Raw genomic sequence first — 6,227 nt, forward strand, 5'->3', positions numbered from 1 at the left:
TGCTCTGAAGAGACACCATGACCAAGGCAACTCTTATAAAGACAAACATTTAATGGGGGCTGGCTTACAGTTTCAAAGGTTCAGTCAATTATCATGGTGGGAAGCATGGCATTGGGCAGACAGAGTTGGTACTGGAGGAGCCAAGAGTTCTATAATTTTGATCCAAAAGTAGGCAGGAGAAGAAAGAGACTGTCTTCTGCAGGCAGGCAGGAGGAAGGTCTCTTCCCTACTGGGCACAGCATGAGAAGACCTTAAAGCCCTATCTACACGATGACACACTTCCTCCAACAAGGCCACACCTCCTGGTAGCATATTCAAAGCCCTGCCAAGTCCTTGGTGGTATTTGTGATCTGTCTTCTGAGGTTCCCTGGCTGCTTCAGATACCAGGGCATAGGCTTTCAGCGTCCATGCTAATCAGCCCTCAAATATTCCCAAGCCCCCTCACACAGCATACACTGTCCCTCAGCCAGAAATACTCTTCACCTGAATGACACAATGACAAGATTTTCCTCTGTGACGCTAATACGACTATGTTCTTTGTCCATGTTCAACTGGGTCTACAGCTATACCTTCTTCTCTCATTTCAGAATACCATATAAGAAACTATATTTATGCAAACTTGTGATTATTTTTATTGATGTCATTTTCACTCTAAGTCACAAGTATTTTGAAAGCAGACTATCTCTGATTTCTCAGTATTGTCTCTGCTAGAAGTTACATTGGTTTTCCATGTTATAGGGAATAATATAACTTCACTATTAGAGGTCCTGCACCTCCTCAAACTGTAGGACAATGACCCAGAATGCAGGATCATACTGGACCAACACTCCTACCCCTCCACTGCCACTTCTCCCTCCATTTGCAGATGATCCATTTCTGCCTCAGAAATGTGGAGTTTCTGATTTGCAGTAGCACTTCAAAGGTGATAACACCACCACAGAGAAAGAGAGAACAACTTTTGACAAGCTTTTATTATTGTGTGGGATGTTTGGAACATTTCATGATTTAAACAACAAAGTTTAGAAAAGACATCCTCATGCAAACATTGGAGTGATGTCCCTCTGGGCACAGCAGAGGCCAGTCCAAATCCATCTCATCAGCCAGCTCAAGGAGGCTCCCTGGCCGGGTCTAAGTGTCAACTCTGAAAAGGGATGCGTAGCAATCATCTTGTGAAGAGGCTTGATACTTTAAGAAGCTTTGCTGTGGGCTAGAGAGATGACTCCGTGTACTGTAAAGTGCTCTCTGTGTGTTCCACACTGTTTTTCTGCTGTTCTGTTTTGTTTTTCTGATCAAAAATCAACTTAGGGAAGGAAAGGGTTTATTCATCTTATACTGTGCAGGTCGTGGTCCACCGTGGAGAGAGGTCAGGGAAGTAACCAGGAAGTAGGAACTGAAGCAGAGGCCATGGGGGGACCTCTGCTTACTGACATGCTTTTTATGATTTGCTCAATTTGTTTTCTTGTATAACCCAAGTCCATCTGCCCAAAAATGACTCTGTCTACTGTTGGCTAGGCTCTCATCCACTAATCATTAATCAAGAAAATGCTACACGGAAATGAAGAAAAGCCAATCTGACAATTCTTCAATTGAGAATCACTTCCTGGGTGATCCAAGTTTATATTAACTTGACAAAAATTAACAAGCATACTACACAAACATGAGGACCTGAGTTTGATCCCCAGAACCCAATGTAAAAAGTCCAGAATGAAAGCAAGAAAGATTGCTCAGTGGTCAAGAGAGCTCAATCCTTTTGTGAAGCACAATGGTTCCATTCACTGAAGCTCACACTTAACCTATAACTTCAATTCCAGGTCATCCAATGCCCCTTTTTGTCCCCACCACCACCACCCAAGTGCACCCTTAGGCACACACATACACATCAAATAAAATAAATCAAGTCTAAAATCTCAGAAAGGTTGAACACTTATAATCTCAGCATTGGGAAGGCAGAGATAAGAGAAGATACCCAGAACTCATTAGCCAGCCATCCTAGCCCACTCCCCGAACCCCAGACAGTGAGAGACCCTGTCTCCAAAAACAAGGTGATGACTCCTAAGAAACTATACATGGGGTTGGCTTCTGACCTATACACATGCAAGCAAACACACACATGCATACACACAAATATCCACACAGAGTTTTGCTTTAGGTTTTAAATTTTAAAATCCTATCCCTGAAAATGATAGTTTTAGAAAGTGAGACTTTTTGGCAATGTTTGGATCAAGAGTGAAAGTCTGTCCAGAGTAGAATTGTGGCCTTTGAGGTGACCTCAGAAAGCCACCTTTTCTTTCCTGTCATGAGATCCCAGTCAGGAGATCCCTCTGAAGCAGGCATCCCTGAACTTGACACTGAATCTTCCAAGGCCTTGAGCCTAGTCTTTTCAACCACTAGCATGTGAGAGAAACCGATTGTCCTACAGTTTATGTGGGTTTGTAGCTATTGTTATTGTTGTTATAGCATCCCAAACACATCAGCAGCCCCCATGTTCTTGGAACCACATACCAAATAACACCAGATGTTTTCACATAATAACCCTTCATTTACTCACATTTACTCTAACATTTCACACCTGAAATTCTTCTCTTCTGCATTTGATGCTATTTATAGTGTTGGTGTTTTTACTCATGTGCTACATCTCACTTTATTATTGCATGTCTTCTTGTTTGTTACCTTCCCTTCTGGGGAGAATAATTCTATAAAAATTGAATCTTAGTTTCTTTTCTTCAGCAACAGCTCAAGTTCCCCATTCAGTGATCTCCTCACTAACATACATTATTATTCTTGTGGCTTTCTTTAACTATTCAGACAGTGTTGTGGATTGGTTCTAAAGCTATTTGTGTTAATTTGGCTCCAAAAATTACACGGGAATCTTCACATCTGCCTGTAAGACACTGAGGGTCACTGCTCCCAGTTTGCTCTAATTGACAAATAAAGTTGCTGGCTGCCACCTGCTAGGCAGGGAAACAACAGAGGCAGGATTTTAGATTTCCTGGGAAGGGACCACAAGGAGCTTTTAGAATCACCATGCCACAGAAGGAGAAACATCAAACCTGAGAGCTATAAGAGAGAAAACAGACAAAAATGTAAGAATCGGGGAAGAGTAAACCCAGAGGCCATTCCACCAACAGGGTCTGGGGTAGCAGAGATGAAATATAGATTTTAGTAAGTAATAATTCAGGAATATCAGAGGGGAAGTGTTAGCAACACAGAGATTTGAAAGTACCCAGCCGTTGCTTTGTTTTAGGCATGTTAAAATAGAAGGCTGTGTGTGTGTGTGTGTGTGTGTGTGTGTGTGTGTGTGTGTGTGTGTGTGTGTGTGTTGTCTTTCTGAAATCCAGAGCATTTTGGTGGGTGGCAAGAAGCATGAGCACATCCATCAAAAGAGTGTAGAGAGGATTAACTGACTACTGCTTCAAGACACTACAGTAAGAGTCTATCATTTTCAAACCAAAGGCCATCAAACTTACAGACAAATTTGCAACAGAGCTTCTGCATACAGAGACTAAGGCCAATAGGAAGTCTTGATTTTAATGAAAGCAGATACATTACTGTCTCAACAGGTACACCTAGGAAACGAGTTATTAGTAACCAGCTCATATTTTGAAACCTCCAACTTTGAGGTTACACTTTGGCCTTTAATGTAAACAAGATCAAGAAGGTCACAGAAGGGGTTGGGGATTTAGCTCAGTGGTAGAGCACTTGCCTAGCAAGCACAAGGCCCTGGGTTTGGTCCCCAGCTCCAGAGGGGAAAAAAAAAAGTCACAGAAATAACTCCCTACACACACACACACACACACACACACACACACACACACACACACACACACACACACAAGCTCAAGACCCACTCTTAATGCCTTCCTCTCCCACTGCTTTCTCTGGAGGGCCCGGTCTTTTCTTCATTCTACCCTTATCTCAAGCACAGTATCTCTCTCCCTGTTACAACCAATATTTTCTTTAGCATATAATATCCCCAGATTACCTCTATCCTAAAAGTCATTGATCATGGACTACTCCATATGTTTCCTTTCACAAACCTGGGATTTTACCTGTTTGTGTTCAATCCCAAGTCAACTATCGGCAAGAGGTACTGAGACTTTAGCAACACCAGAGTAGGTCCGAATTTTGTGGGCCAGAGGCTGATTTTTGGTGTTGTTCTCTTTGGGCAGTCTTTAAAATAAAGAGTTCAACTAATAAATGAGTTGTACATGGGTTATTCAACTTGACTAGGTTTGGGATCACCTAGGAGACACACTTCTGGGACTGTCTGTGAGGGAGTTTTGAAAAAAGTTTGAACTAAGGAAGAAGTACACACCTGTGGGTAACACCATCCTTTAGGCTGGGATCCCTCTACATTTAAAACAAAAAGGAAGAAAAAAGTCACTTGAAATCCAGCATTCAACATTCTCCCAACTTTCTAGCTGGAGATGTAGTGGGGCCAGCCTAGCACCTATGATCTTGTCATATACCATTGGATTATACCCTTAAGCCATACTGCAAAAGAGATCCTTATTCGTTAATTTGTTTCTTGTTCTACATTTGGTTAAAACAAGGAAGAAGGTAATTAAATACAAGATGCGAAAGTAAATATTTACATATAGGAAAATTACAATGAATTATCTACTTCTCAGAAATAAAATATCTATAAATATCAGAAAACATACAAGAATGTTTTATTTGCCAACTTCAGGATCGTGCACAATTTCGTCTACATTTATCTAGCTGTTCTTAGTTTACTTCTTTATTTATTCAGTTTCTTTTTCAATTCTGCATATTTCTAGCCTATTACAGACTTCATGATTGAAAGAATGTTGGTAGGATTTATGTTTGTCACTATTGGAAACCTCTTAACCAGTTTCTTTCCTATCCAGGTTGAAAGAATTCAGAACCTTTCAAGTTAACTAATCTTAGATCATGTTTGTACTGGCACACCCCATTGACTGGCTAATCACTGATTGACTTCCCACGGAGGTACCTTGATAGGTTTATGTTCTTATCTATGGGGAGAATTTGCAAGCTGACTACACAGACTGACTCAAAGCAGATTAGCTACTTATAGTTTTGCATTTCTCTTGATCAAAGAATTTTCCCCATACTGAACTCTGACTATATTTCAAACATTTTCTGTTTTAATATCCAGAATGTTTCAAATGCTGGGTATGTTAATTATCAAACTTGACAAACATCTATTATTACCTAATATGGAAGTCTCATGCCTGTGAAGTTTATCTTGACCCATCTTCATTGTGCCATTCCCTGGGGTCATTCTGGGCTGTCAAAAGAGGTGTCAGCAGCAACATGTATTGATTCTTCTCTTCTGAGTGTAAATATATTGCCAGCAGCTTCAACCTCCTGTTGCCTTGATTTTCCTATCATGATGGACAGTACATCTTAAACCATAAGTCAAAAGAAATCCATTGTCCCTTGAGTTGCATTCTTAGAATATTTTATCACAGGTACAAGAAAAGAACCTCAGACTCTGGGTTTCAAAACACCAATGGACATTTGATGTCGTTGCTGGATAAGTTGGTCAGTGGGTAGTGAGACTAACTCAGCTATTCGTTAACCACATGCAAATAATATATATTTTCTTAAATCTCTAACTCTAGGCTGGAGGTTGAAAGCCAAGCAAGAATTTGACCTTCTACACAGGTGAGCCTGAGTAAGACAAACTGTTTTTGCCTGTCAATCAAATACCATATACAGAGAAGTTTTAAATTTGGTGTAAATATATGAAGGCTTTACAGAGTATGTCCTAGGGCCTCAGAATGGTCTAAATGCATCAGGGAGTCAGGAGCAAGAGTGAAGCCTGCTGCTCTGTGATAAATCTGCCTCCCAGTCCTTATGTGAGAGTATCAACCATTCAAGAACATTGTTCAACCTGGTGTGTACCCTCCACTTCCATTTGAGTTTTTTCTTTTCCTTTCCTCAGAGTTACCCTATGCTTTTTATTTTCTCTGGAGCATTTACTATGTTTTGACTTGTATGTTTGTAGTAGTAATTAACATTTTTTACATAATGACTTTAACCAATGGCTTCACATGTGAGGTAAGTACTCTGCCATTGAGTCCTATCTCAAGCATCTTTTAAACTTTTGTTTTGAGGTAGAGTCTCACTAGATTGACTAGACTCTATCTACATGTGTGCTGTACATCCCAGGCTGGCCTTCAGCATGTAGTCATTCTGCCTCAGCCTTGTGAGTAGATGGCGTTATGACCCCAGCTGAG

General features: G+C 40.7%; 1 long non-coding RNA gene across 1 annotated transcript; it reads right to left on the reverse strand.

The window, feature by feature from the left end:
- Positions 1–4,516: 4,516 nt before the first annotated feature.
- LOC116895562 lies at positions 4,517–5,563 on the reverse strand. Its single transcript, XR_004387289.1, has 2 exons — positions 5,472–5,563; positions 4,517–5,312 (listed from the first exon to the last, which is right to left on the reverse strand). It is a non-coding gene; the product is annotated as an uncharacterized LOC116895562 (long non-coding RNA).
- Between the last annotated feature and the right edge of the window lie 664 nt (positions 5,564–6,227).

Source organism: Rattus rattus, chromosome 3 (genome assembly GCF_011064425.1).
Source record: "Rattus rattus isolate New Zealand chromosome 3, Rrattus_CSIRO_v1, whole genome shotgun sequence".
Classification (NCBI taxonomy): Eukaryota; Metazoa; Chordata; class Mammalia; order Rodentia; family Muridae; genus Rattus; species Rattus rattus.